Source organism: Gymnoscopelus braueri, assembly GCF_963280865.1.
Source record: "Gymnoscopelus braueri genome assembly, chromosome: 24".
Taxonomy (NCBI): Eukaryota; Metazoa; Chordata; class Actinopteri; order Myctophiformes; family Myctophidae; genus Gymnoscopelus; species Gymnoscopelus braueri.
In genome coordinates, this window is record NC_137626.1 from 3314796 (window position 1) to 3330248 (window position 15453).

The 15453-nt window shown below is 37.5% G+C and overlaps 1 protein-coding gene across 1 annotated transcript in view; it reads left to right on the plus strand.

The window, feature by feature from the left end:
- The first annotated feature begins 1448 nt into the window (after positions 1-1448).
- LOC308080327 (uncharacterized protein) overlaps positions 1449-15453 on the plus strand; it is a 91377-nt gene continuing 77372 nt past the window's right edge. The window contains exons 1-3 of the mRNA XM_080422140.1: positions 1449-1572; positions 2199-2240; positions 7956-7997. The gene's annotated coding sequence lies outside the window, so the exon portion shown is untranslated. The remainder of the gene's footprint in view (positions 1573-2198; positions 2241-7955; positions 7998-15453) is intronic.

Below are 15453 nucleotides of genomic sequence, written 5' to 3' on the forward strand. Positions count from 1 at the left end.
AAAGTGTCCTTGAGCAAGACACTGAACCCCTAACTGCTCCTGAGGAGCAGGTTGGAGCCTTACATGGGCTCCTCTGCTGTCAGTGTGTGAATGGATGAATGTAATGCACATTGTAAATGTTCCATTTATCATTTCACTGGAGTCCCCCAGGGGTCTATACTTGGCCCCTCATCTTCTCCCAAATCTCTTTGCTGAAAATAACTGATCTACAAACTCTCAACATGTTACAACATGACATGTTGTGAGATTGTAGATCAGCTATTTTAGGCAAATGTTTGCCTATTTTCGCAGACTATTGCCTATTATGACATGAATAGAATAGGGATCAGGGGTTCAAGTGGTTAGAAGGGAGGGGCAAAACTGTCTAATTGTCTTGAGCACCAGTTGCTCCATTTGGGTTTGAGTCAAATCTACAATATCTTCATATTTTAATCATCCACACCAAGCTGATCTGGTGTAGCACAGAATGCAAAACTGAGGCTACCAGAAAGCCTATAATTAAAGTTACACTGTTGTGCCAAGCTATTGGTCTATGTCTTTGGACATTGGTCTATGTCTTTTATATGGATTTGATGTTTGTATATATTCATCATGTTCCATGAGTTCATCAGTCATTGTATTCGTGATACAGTATTTTATCCATGACACCATGTTAAATGGTTTAATAGGTTTATTGTTTACCTGATATCCTATATTTCCTATTTCCTATTTTTTGATAGTATATTGTTTAGATTGATGCTAGGTTACCTGTGATCCTAGTTGACTGAGTCACTACACTGTCTCTCTGCATTTTATTTATGTGTTTATATTGCTCATTGTAAGTCTCTCTAGATAAAGAGTGTCTGCTAAATACCTAAATTGTAGTGTGTGTGTGTGTGTGTGTGTGTGTGTGTGTGTGTGTGTGTGTGTGTGTGTGTGTGTGTGCGCGTGCGCGTGCGCGCGCGTGCTTACGTGTGTGTGCGTTACTATACTTATGAGGGCCAAATGTCCCCACAAGAATAGTAAATTAGAGAAATGGATGTTGTGATTTTCCTGGTACAATTTAAATGGTTGTTTTAAGGTAGGATTAGTCATTGTGAGTTTAGGATTAGTGGTTGATGTTGGAGTTATGCCTGATTTTAACTTAGATGCGTGCTGGTTTCGTGCACCGAAAAGAAATGATCTACAAGCTCACAATTATGTCGCAGCACGACGTGTTGTGAGCTTGTAGATCGTCTATTTAAGGCTTTAGCATTATGAAAAAAAAGTTAAATGTCATTCATAAAATCAAAAGTATGTTAATACAAACGTGTGTGTGTGTGTGTGTGTGTGTGTGTGTGTGTGTGTGTGTGTGTGTGTGTGTCTGTGTGTGTGTGTGTGTGTGTGTGTGTGTGTGTGTGTGTGTGTGTGTGTGTGTGTGTGTGTGTGTGTGTGTGTGTGTGTGTGTGTGTGTGTGACAGAGAATAGAGGGTGTCAACAGGTGAACTTCCGGACGTCCTGATTGGCTGTCTGTAGTTCCAACCACCTCCAGACCCGCCCACAGTACTGCCCCCACCTATCACATGTGCTTTGTGCTCATGAATATGTAAGCAGGTATGTGATGTCTCACACATGTTAATGTCACACTGGCTTAAAGGGATATTTCACTTTCAAAAAAACTTTTTGTATTTTTGTGTTTTTTTCAATAAAATATTTCATTTTCCAAAAGAAATGTTAAAAATAAATGAAAAAAGTAATTGAAAAAACACGGCCCCCTCGCGTATTAGGGTGGCGGTATGAGTCACCAGAACCAAGGACGGGTGTTTTTGATGAATCTAACATGGTTAAAATGGAGTTTGAAGTTACAATGGGTTTGTATAGGAAGGGGGCGTGTCTGATAAAATGAATATCAAATATCTAAATACTGAATCGAGCAACTTAAAAACTGTCTGGGGGCTCACAAACGCCTGAGTAGATGATACAATGACCAAAAGTTTTTTTGAAAGTGAAATATCCCTTTAAAGAGTTTTCTACTGTATGTACTGTCATAAAACATATTTAACATCATACACTCTAACAATCACATTCACAAATCATTATATTAAGTCAGGACTGAGTATTTTTATAGACAAAATAAAGAATATGAGACGTATATTAATAAATCTATGCACAGCCTCACCAGGTGTCATATTGTTATACAATACACTGATTAATGTGAAGAAACCTTGTCTTCTTTGCAGATGCAGATCAACGTTGACTTGATCTGGATGTGAATTCACCAGGTAATATTACACATGTTGGATGAATGCATTACAGTGTGTGGTATTACAGTATATTGTATATTATGACTTTATGAATGTAAATATAATTTCATAAGATAATGGTGATTATTTTGTAAAAACATTGTATGGACATTCAGTAACATTGATTTATTTCTTCTCTGCATGAAGTGTCAGAGCTGTCTGAAGGGCTAGACTACTGGTAGAGGTTTGGGTTGTGTGGTTACCTTGCCATGATGTAACTCCAAAGGTGGGCAAGAAATCAAAAATGCATGGTTGCTCCACTGATTAGAAATTGATAATTCAAAATATGCTCATTGACTTACATTGTACGGTGAAACATCTCTCAAAGTCACTATTTTAGTCCATCCAGCAAAAGCAAACAAAACTGATTCAGACAATATGGAACATACACATAAGACCAATAAGACCTGAAGAAGTATCTGTGTCACATTTTCATTTCAGCTAAAAAGCATAATTTTACACTTTGGCTATTCAAAAATAGCAGATATACAAGCTCATAGCGCGGCACCGAGTGCCACACTAAGAGCTTGCAGATCTGCTATTTTTGAAAAATCATGAAAATGTGTGCAAATCTTTGAATATATATATTTTTTTTTAAAGTGAACATTTTAACTCAAATCTTTGCTTCTGGGGGGTCCCTGGAACAACATATTTTGAGATGGGGGTCGGCAGCCAAAAACATATAATTTCGGGGGTCCTTGACATGAAAAAGTTTGAGAACCACTGATATAGAAACATACATTTTTCAGAAAACTGTTAGGATTTAGAAGACATTAATATATAAAAATGTCAACTTCCTGTAGAAGATCCGGATGCACGGATCCAGTTTGTGTTTTCTTCTTAATAAAAATAGAAAGATTAACAGGAAGTTGACTTTTTATAAATAAATAAAACAGTACTGGGTTTGGTGATGTTCTATATTGTCTGAATCAGCTTTGTTTGTGTTCGTTTATGTGCTAAAAGAGTGACTTTGAGAGCTGTTTTACCGTACAATGTAAGTCAATGAGGAGCATATTTTGAATGATCAGTTTCTAATTAATGGAACAATTAGGTTTTGATTTCTTGTCCACCTTAAGAGTTACATGCCTTTTGTGTGTGTGTGTGTGCGCGTGCAATGTGTGCGTGCGTGCATGTGTGTGTGCGCGTGCATGTGTGCGTGCGTGTGCGTGCGTGCGAGCGTGCAGGCGTGGGGTAGCATCACAAGCAGGTGGTAGAGGGGGACAAACACACATTTAGGAAAGACCTTTGAATAGCTAAGAAAACACTCCTTAACCAATTAAACCCTACATACATTGACCGGAGTCCTCCAGGGGTCTATACTAGATGCCCTCATTTTCTCCCAAATCTCTTTGCCGTAAATAGCTCATCTACAAGCTCACAACACTTTGCATTGTGATATGTTGTGAGATTGTATTATTACTATTTCCCTGAATGTTGGCTTATTATAACATGACCAGAATAGGGACTGGGGTTCAGGTGGTTAAAATGGGCACAAAACTGTCTTTATGTGTTGAACACCAGTTTCTCCATGTGGGTTTGGGAGTCAGACTCATTAGTGTGAAAAGTTAAAAAATAAAAAGTCAGTTAACTCTATAACTGCCAAAGACGTTTATAAACGTCTTTGAGAAATTAGCTGTTGCCTGCCAAAGACGTTTAAAAACGTCCAGGAAAAAAAAAAAAACATTTTTCAAAAAAAAAAAAATTCTAAAAAGATTTTCTAATTATTTAGTATTGACACCTTTTCGATATTCCAAACGAATAAGGAGATAACAATTTCCAAAGATTTGCTGCTCCATCCACTTCAATGTTAAAATTGAAACGGACAAACAATTCACAATGTTTTTTGGTTTGAAACTACTGGTTTTGAGCTATTTTCAAACATCAAACAACACATGACAACAAGGTCATAATGACCTCGTTGACATTTGTGAAACCACACCTGAATCTCATCTGTGATTAGAAATTTTCTGGGGATCAATCATACTTGAGAAAAATATTTTGTGGCTATGCGAAAAGGTACCAAAATCGGTCAAAACCCTGGCAGAGGCTACAGACTGTTCTGAAAAAACTCTGGCAGGGTAAGAGTTAAAGGGCAAGACCACCCTGGTAGAGGTTTGGGTTGTGTAGTTACCTATGATGTAACTGCAAAGGTGGACGAGAAATCAAAAATAATTGCTCCATTAGAAATTGCTAATTCAAAATATGCTCCTCATTGACTTACATTGTACGGTAAAACAGCTCTCAAAGTCACTCTTTTCGCACATAAACGAACGCAAACGAAGTTGATTCAGACAATATAGAACATCACCAAACCATTACTGTTCTTTCTTTTATAAAAATGTCAACTTCCTGTTGATTTTGATATTTTTATCAAGAAGAAAACCCAGACTGGATCCGCAAATCCGGATCCAGATCTTCAAATAGTCAAATCAGCAGGAAGTTGACATAATTTTTTTTTAAACAGTACTGGGTTTGGTGATGTTCTATATTGTCTGAATCAGCTTGGTTTGTGTTTGTTTACGTGCTAAAAGAGTGACTTTTAGAGCTGTTCTAATGTACAATGTAAGTCAATGAGGAGCACATTTTCAATTATCAATTTCTAATCAATGGAGCAATTATTTTAGATTTCTCGTCCACCTTTGCAGTTACACCATGGCAAGGTAAACTACACAACCCAACCCTCTACCAAACTAGTCTTGCTCTATAAATCTTCAATATCTTCACTTTTAATCATCCACACTTACAGTAAGCTGATGTGGTATGGATTGCAACATCCATCTACCACGTACTTGTGTACGCACACAGAGACAGACAGACAGACAGACAGACAGACAGACAGATTGTGTGGTTCAAAACTCTATAAATGGATATTGTTGGACACACTGCGTGAAATTAAGGCTTATGACACGCCTCAGTTTACTACAGAGTTTATTTTCTTCATCTATCCAAAACCCAAAGTAAAAATTCCAACATTGCTGATGGCCAGTCCTTCCCACACACCAGTTCAAATGCTACATTGATTAGTTTGATTAGTACATTATGTGTATTACATGGTACATTACGACTATGAATGTAAGACATCATTGTATCAATTAATGCTAATCATTTTGTAAAAAAATACACCTTCAGTAACATTGATTTATCTTATAAATTGTCAGTGCTGGTGAGATAGTTTCAACAGGTAAGAATAGAATGTTACTAAACCTCATTCTATTGATGAGTCATGCAGTCATGTGTGACATCCTAGATGAGTTTGCCAGATGAATATTAATGAACATTAAATGAACAAACACACCATTTCACATAACCTTCTTTAATCACAATCCATGTACAAAACAAGCCCAGATTGTGTTCAGTATCATGATGGTGAATGAAGTCATGTGGTTGTTCTTTTTCATAGACATGATACTGTGTGATTAAGCTTGATTCAATGTAGCCATAGGAGGATCATGAGATCCACACAGGATCAACAACACACACATAGCTACACACTATACACACAACTGTTAACATATTAACTGACGTGTCATTTATGCTCCGTCATACAATGGTGTTGCTTGACTTGCTGAAATTAGCTGATCTACAAATTTAAAATGCATCGTGCATGCAAGATGTTGTGAGCTTGTAGATCAGCTATTTTTTTTAGAGCTGCTGAAATGTAGAAACACACACTAAGAAGACACGCTTTAACCATTTAAATCCTACACAACACATGGGCGCGGCAGTGGCTCAGGAGGTAAAGTGGTCGCCTGGGAAACGGAAGCTTCCCGGTTCGATCCCCGGCTCCCCCTGTAGTGTCAAAGTGTCCTTGAGCAAGACACTGAACCCCTAACTGCTCCTGAGGAGCAGGTTGGTGCCTTACATGGGCTCCTCTGCTGTCAGTGTATGTGGTTTATGTGCACCATCTAGTGGACTCATTGTAAAGCTACACCTGATCCGTGATTTCTCTGCTGTAGAGTTTTAAACTGGTTTGTGGTGTCAGAACTGGCCTGGTCACTTAGCTAGCTAAGTGGACTCCACTTTATCCACTGTTAATACAGACTGGATATAGTAAACAAAACACATATTCACAGTATAGACTATATCAGTTTTTAAGGTTATTTATTGAACTGTTATACTGTTCTCTGTCCTTCATGACAGCAGTCAGTAAATATAAGGATCATCTTGAATCACCATACAGTCACTGTACAGTTTGTTTGTAACAGAGTTTATCATTCTCTAGTCCTCTCTAGTTTATACTAATCCAAAATCTCTTTTCTGTAAATAGCTCATCTACAAGCTCACAACACGTTGCATCGTGATATGTTGTGAGATTGTATATTTGGCAAAATGTTGGCCTATTTTCGCACAATGTTGGCCTATTATAACATGGCCAGAATAGGGACTGGGGTTCATGTGGTTAAAATGGGCACAACACTGTCTTCATGTGTTGAAACACCAGTTGCTCCATGTGGGTTTGGAGTCAGACTTATTAGTGTGAAAAGTCCTAAAAAAAAGTGAGTTAAATCATCAATATATTGACTTTTAATCATCCACACTTACAGTAAGCTGATCTGGTATGGAATGTAGCACCTGTCTACCACGTATGCAAGTACGTACATACTTAAGTACGCACACAGAGACAGACACACAGACAGATTGTGTGTCTGGTTCAAAACCTTATTTATGGATGTTGTTGGACAAAATGTGTGAAATTAAGGCTCAGGACACTCCTCAGTTTACTACAGAGTTTATTTTTTTCTTCTATCCCAAAAAGCAAACATTTCAATGTTTCTGATGGCCAGTCCCACACACACACACACACACACACACACACACACACACACACACACACACACACACACACACACACACACACACACACACACACACACACACACACACACACGGCAAAACCACTCTGGTAGAGGTTTGGGTTGTGTAGTTACTAGGGGTGTGCCGATACACTAATTTCACCAAACGATACGATACGATATTTGGCTCACAACTACGATTTCGATACGATAAGATACGCACTTTTTTATTATGAAAATATATGGGGGAGAAAAAATGCAAACAAATAATTCTGTTTTTGCATTATTCAGACGCAAACTTGTAGCTTTTCAGCTACAATAGCCGTTTTGAATCCAAATAGGGCAATAGTGTGACACCTGACCCGAAAAAAAACAACATGTTGTCACCCTTTTCACCTCGGGGCTGTTTGCATGCCTGATTATTATTATTGTAAAAAACGATATTTTTTTTTCCCAAAACGATACATATCGTCACGAAAACGTATCGCGATATATCGCGGGACGATATATCGGCACACCCCTAGTAGTTACCTTGCCATGATGTAACTCTTAAGGTGGACAATGAATCAAATAAAATCATAAAAACTCTCTCATGGTTACATTGTTATAATGTGACACAAATAACACCCCAGTGGGGACTATTCTATTGTTTTGCCAAAGCTGTCCACCTGTCACATGTGCTTTATGGTTATAAGTGTAACTACTGCTACTGTATGTTCTGTTATGCATAACATATAACAGACTCAGGATTGACTGATTGATTGATTGAACATTTTATTGACAATAATACAAATATAATTAAATAAATAATCCATGCACAGGCTCACCAGGAGACATATCATTGTAAAAAACTGATGAAGGTGAAGAAACATTGTCTTCTTTTTCAATGTCTCCTTTGCAGGTGAAGAACAACTTTGTCTTGATCTGGATGTGAATTCACCAGGTAAGAATCCTATAAGAGAATATTATGCATGTTTGATGAATGCATTATGTGGTATACATTGTATATTATGACTGGAGGAATGTAAGACAAAAATGAATAAGATGATGGTTATCATTTTGTAAAAATATATGTACATTCAGTAATATTTTCAGTGCTGACATTTTTATTGTAATTGTTTTACTCAACCTCATTCCATTGGTGAATCAAGCATGAAGTCTCAGAGCTGTCTGACAGATTAGTTTGACAGATAAATACTTCCTTCATTAAATGAACAAATCAGCCGCACCTCCCCAGGACTGAAACACAACATTTAACTCAACCTTTTATCACAAGCTATATTTCAACTGTAAAAACGGCACACATGGAGTACAGTACCATGATAGTGAATGAAGTCATGTGATGACAAGATACCGTGTGATTAAGGTTAATTTATTGTAGCCATAGGTGGATTATGAGACAACGGACCCATCAACAGGATCAATGCACATCACATTAACCTGTAGCCTACATCAACAGTGCATATTCACACATCACATTAACCTGTAGCCTACATCAACAGTGCATATTCACACATCACATTAACCTGTAGCCTACATCAACAGTGTATATTCACACATCACATTTACCTGTAGCCTACATCAACAGTGCATATTCACACATCACATTAACCTGTAGCCTACATCAACAGTGCATATTCACACATCACATTTACCTGTAGCCTACATCAACAGTGTATATTCACACATCACATTAACCTGTAGCCTACATCAACAGTGCATATTCACACATCACATTAACCTGTAGCCTACATCAACAGTGTATATTCACACATCACATGTACCTGTAGCCTACATCAACAGTGTATATTCACACATCACATGTACCTGTAGCCTACATCAACAGTGTATATTCACACATCACATTTACCTGTAGCCTACATCAACAGTGTATATTCACACATCACATTTACCTGTAGCCTACATCAACAGTGTATATTCACACATCACATTAACCTGTAGCCTACATCAACAGTGTATATTCACACATCACATTAACCTGTAGCCTACATCAACAGTGTATATTCACACATCACATTAACCTGTAGCCTACATCAACAGTGTATATTCACACAATAAACTGCAAAATCATGTTAACTAATGCCTAAGTCATGCTGCATCAAACGATGGTGTCGCTTGCCAAAAATAGCTGATCTAAATGTTAAAAATGTCAGTTGTGCTTGTTACACGTTGTGAACTTGTAGATCAGTTATTTTCAACGCATTGTGACACTGTCATTTGACAAAGTATTAATCAGGCTTGAAACAAAGTAATACTGAAATGGTAGCATGATGGTTTGTTTCTTGTGACGTCTTCAAAGTGAATCATTAGTCTGTTCCTTCAGGTTTCAGTAAGATGTTTGAGGCTGTGTTATTGACATGAATGACTAGCGGCGGACTGGCCGGTTGACACAGCGGGCATATGCCCGGTGGGCCGACCAGTAATGGGCCGGTGGTCCCCAAAAACAAATTTATATATATATATATTAATTATTAGTTAACTATCTACACGCTCACAAGTCAGTGTCATTGTGATGTGGAGTGTCCTTGTAGATCTGCTATTTTTGCAATTAAGTTCTGATTGCATGCAGACTAATTTTTTCATGTAATTATGTTCATACTTCACCCTTTCATAATAGTCCTCTACTGCTCATGTCCAATATGTCCCGTCCAATACATCATCTCCAGTGGAGATGATCTCCCCAGAGTAGGGTAGCTTGCTGCCAGTGTAATGATGTGATTTCACTATTTTTATTAAGAAGAAAACCCAGACTCGATCCGTAGATCGGGATCCGGATCTTCAAATAGTCAAATTGAAGTTGACATACTGTAGGTAAAATAGTGACTTTGAGAGCTGTTTCAGCGTACAATGTAAGTCAATGAGGAGCACATTTTTAATTGACAATTTTTAATCAATGGAGCAATTATTTTTTATTTATTTTCCACCTTTGCAGTTACACCATGGCAAGGTAACTACACAACCCAAACCTCTACCAAACTTGTCTAACTCTTTAAATCTTCAATATCTTCACTTTTAATCATCCATACTTACAGTAAGCTGATGTGATATGGAATGCAGCATCCATCTACCACGCACTTGTGTACGCACACAGAGACAGACAGACAGACAGACAGACTCAAAACTCTATAAATGGATATTTTTGGACACACTGTGTGTAATTAAGGCTTATGACACGCCTCAGTTTACTACAGAGTTTATTTTCTTCATCTATCCAAAACCCAAAGTTAAAATTCCAACATTGCTGATGGCCAGTCCTTCCCACACACCAGTTCCAATGCTACATTGATTAGTGATTAGTACATTATGTGTATTACATGGTACATTATGACCATGAATGTAAGACATAATTGTATCAATTAATGCTAATCATTTTGTAAAAAAAAATGCACCTTCAGTAACATTGATTGAATCTTATACATTGTCAGTGCTGGTGAGATAGTTTCAACAGGTAACAATAGAATGTTACTAAACCTCATTATATTGATGAGTCATCATGCAGTCATGTCTGACATCATAGATGAGTTTGCCAGATGAATATTAATGAACATTAAATGAACAAACACACCATTTCACCCAACCTTCTTTCTAATATACTTCAAAACAAGCCCAGATTGTGTTCAGTACCATGATGGTGAATGAAGTCATTTGGTTGTTTTACCTACATAGACATGATACTGTCTATTTAGAAAATCATTTTCAGATTTCTTTGGCTATTAAAAAATAGCAGATCTACGAGCTCATAGCGTGGCACTCGGTGCCGCACTATGAGCTTGTAGATCTGCTATTTTTGAAAAAGTCGTGAAAATGTGTGCAAATCTTTGAAGATATATATTTTTTAAAGCTAACATTTTAACTCAAATCTTTGGTTCTGGGGGATTCTACAAATGTCTTTTTAAATCTCAAACTGTTTAAAAAAAAAACTTATGTTGCTATAATATCAGTGGTTCTTAAAACCTTTTTCATGTCAAGGACCTCCCAAAATGATATGTGTTTGGCAGCGGACCCCCATCTCAAAAGAAAAAATATATATATTCAAAGATTTGCACATATTTTCACGATAAAAAAATAAAAAAGCAGATCTACAAGCACATAGCGCATAGAGCTTGTAGATCTGCTATTTTTGAAAAGCCCAAATAAATCTTAAAATGACACAGAAGCATCCCCGGTCTTAATGGGTTAATTTCGATTCAATGTAGCCATAGGATCCACACAGGATCAACAACACACACATAGCTACAAACTATACACACAACTACAAAAACATATTAACTGACGTGTCATTTATGCTCCGTCATACAATGGTGTTGCTTGACTTGCTGAAATTAGCTGATCTACAAGTTTAAAATGCATCGTGCATGCAAGATGTTGTGAGCTTGTAGATCAGCTATTTTTTTTAGAGCTGCTGAAATGTAGAAACACACACTAAGAAGACACGCTTTAACCATTTAAATCCTACACAACACATGGGCGCGGCAGTGGCTCAGGAGGTAAAGTGGTCGCCTGGGAAACGGAAGCTTCCCGGTTCGATCCCCGGCTCCCCCTGTAGTGTCAAAGTGTCCTTGAGCAAGACACTGAACCCCTAACTGCTCCTGAGGAGCAGGTTGGTGCCTTACATGGGCTCCTCTGCTGTCAGTGTATGTGGTTTATGTGCACCATCTAGTGGACTCATTGTAAAACTACACCTGATCCGTGATTTCTCTGCTGTAGAGTTTTAAACTGGTTTGTGGTGTCAGAACTGGCCTGGTCACTTAGCTAGCTAAGTGGACTCCACTTTATCCACTGTTAATACAGACTGGATATAGTAAACAAAACACATATTCACAGTATAGACTATATCAGTTTTTAAGGTTATTTATTGAACTGTTAAACTGTTCTCTGTCCTTCATGACAGCAGTCAGTAAATATAAGGATCATCTTGAATCACCATACAGTCACTGTACAGTTTGTTTGTAACAGAGTTTATCATTCTCTAGTCCTCTCTAGTTTATACTAATCCAAAATCTCTTTTCTGAAAATAGCTTATCTACAAGCTCACAACACGTTGCATTGTGATATGTTGTAAGATTGTATATTTGGCATATATTTGGTAAACTGCAAAAGCATTTAAACTAATGCCTAAGTCATGCTCCATCAAACGATGGTGTCGCTTGCCAAAAAAATAGCTGATCTACAAGTTAAAAATGTCAGTTGTGCTTGCTACGCGTTGTGAACTTGTAGATCAGTTATTTTCAACGCATTGTGCCACTGTCATTTGACAATGTATTAATCAGGCTTGAAACAAAGTAATACTGAAATGGTATCATGATGGTTTGTTACTTGTGACGTCTTCAAAGTGAATCATTAGTCTGTTCCTTCAGGCTTCAGTAAGATGTTTGAGGCTGTGTTATTGACATGAATGACTAGCGGCGGACTGGCCGGTTGACACAGCGGGCATATGCCCGGTGGGCCGACCAGTAATGGGCCGGTATATATATATATATATATATACCGGCCCATTACTGGTCGGCCCACCGGGTAGCGGTATATATAGAGTATATATATATATATATATATATATATATATATATATATATATATAATTATTTATGCTCCCATTTTAGGATAGTTAACTATCTACACGCTCACAAGTCAGTGTCATTGTGATGTGGAGTGTCCTTGTAGATCTGCTATTTTTGCTATTAAGTTCTGATTGCATGCAGACTAATTTTTGCATGTAATCATGTTCATACTTCACCCTTTCATAATAGTCCTCTACTGCTCATGTCCAGGTTTGCAATAGGTCCAATACATCATATCCAGTGCAGATGATCTCCACAGAGTAGGGTAGCTTGCTGCCAGTGTAATGATGTGCTTTAGCCAGCATCCTCCTTATAAGAGCAACACACTCTCATTGTTTGTGAGTACTGTAGGCTAACTACTGTAGCCCATCATATTTATGGGTTGTGTAGTTGTGTATGGGTCATTTTCTCCCAAATCTCTGGGATAATCTTTGCCTATTTGCCTTTTTTTTGCCTATTTACGATATATTTTATGTGCATTTGATGTTTGTATATATTATTTATAATGTTCCATGAGTACATCAATCATTGTATTCATGATACAGTTTTTTATCATTGACACCATATTAAATGGTTTAGACTGATGCTACAGGTTCATTGTTCACCTGTTATCCTATAGTTGCAATGCACAATGTATCATTTTTTGATAGTATGTTGTTTGGACACAACCCAAACCTGTACCAAAGTGGTGTGTGTGTGTGTGTGTGTGTGTGTGTGTGTGTGTGTGTGTGTGTGTGTGTGTGTGTGTGTGTGTGTGTGTGTGTGTGTGTGTGTGTGTGTGTGTGTGTGTGTGTGTGTGTGTGTGTGTGTGTGTGTGTGTGTGTGTGTGTACGCGTGCGCGCCTAGAATGTTGGCCTATTATAACATGGGCAGAATAGGGACTGGGGTTTATGTGGTTAAAATGGGCACAAATCTGTCTTTATGTGTTGAACACCAGTTGCTCCATGTGGGTTTGGGAGTCAGACTCATTAGTGTGAAAAGTTTAAAAGGAAAAGTCAGTTAAAGGGCAAGACCACTTTGGTAGAGGTTTGGGTTGTTTAGTTACCTTGCCATGATGTAACTCCAAAGGTGGACGAGAAATCAAAAATAATTGCTCCATTGATTAGAAATTGATAATTCAAAATATGCGCCTCATTGACTTACATTGTACGGTAAAACAGCCGAGCACATAAACGAACGCAAACAAAGTTGATTCAGACAATATAGAACATCACCAAACCCAGTACAGTTTTTTTAAATTATAAAAATGTCAACTTACTGTTGATTTCACTATTTTTATTAAGAAGAAAACCCGGACTGGATCCGTAGATCGGGATCGGGATCTTCAAATAGTCAAATTGAAGTTGACATACTGTAGGTAAAAGAGTAACTTTGAGAGCTGTTTCACCGTACAATGTAAGTCAATGAGGAGCACATTTTTTATTGACAATTTCGAATAAATGGAGAAATTATTTTTGATTTCTTGTCCACCATTGCAGTTACACCATGGCAAGGTAACTACACAACCCAAACCTCTACCAAACTGGTCTTGCTCTTTAAATCTTCAATATCTTCACTTTTAATCATCCACACTTACAGTAAGCTGATGTGGTATGGACTGTAGCATCTATCTACCACGCACTTGTGTACGCACACAGAGACAGACAGACAGACAGACAGACAGACAGACAGACAGACAGACAGACAGACAGACAGACAGACAGACAGACAGACAGACAGACAGACAGACAGACAGACAGACAGACAGACAGATTGTGTGGTTCAAAACTCTATAAATGGATATTGTTGGACACACTGTGTGAAATGAAGGCTTATGACACACCTCAGTTTACTACAGAGTTTATTTTCTTCATCTATCCAAAACCCAAAGTAAAAAGACCAACATTGCTGATGGCCAGTCCTTCCCACACACCAGTTCAAATGCTACATTGATTAGTTTGATTAGTACATTATGTGTATTACATGGTACATTATGACCATGAATGTAAGACATAATTGTATCAATTAATGCTAATCATTTTGTAAAAAAATACACCTTCAGTAACATTGATTTATCTTATAAATTGTCAGTGCTGGTGAGATAGTTTCAACAGGTAACAATAGAATGTTACTAAACCTCATTCTATTGATGAGTCATCATGCAGTCATGTCTGACATCATAGATGAGTTTGCCAGATGAATATTAATGAACATTAAATGAACAAACACACCATTTCACACAACCTTCTACAAGTACAACATTACAAGTACAACATGACATGTTGTGAGATTGTAGATCAGCTATTTTAGGCAAATGCTTGCCTATTTTCGCATAATATTGCCTATTATGACATGAATAGAATAGGGATGCTGGGGTTCAAGTGGTTAGAAGGGAGGGGCAAAACTGTTTAATTGTCTTGAGCACCAGTTGCTCCATTTGGGTTTGAGTCAAATCTACAATATCTTCATATTTTAATCATCCACACCAAGCTGATCTGGTGTAGCACAGAATGCAAAACTGAGGCTACCAGAAAGCCTATAATTAAAGTTACACTGTTGTGCCAAGCTATTGGTCTATGTCTTTGGACATTGGTCTATGTCTTTTATATGGATTTGATGTTTGTATATATTCATCATGTTCCATGAGTTCATCAGTCATTGTATTCGTGATACAGTATTTTATCCATGACACCATGTTAAATGGTTTAATAGGTTTATTGTTTACCTGATATCCTATATTTTCAATCTCTAGATCATTTTTTGATAATATATTGTTTAGATTGATGCTAGGTTACCTGTGATCCTAGTTGACTGAGTCACTACACTGTCTCTCTACATTTG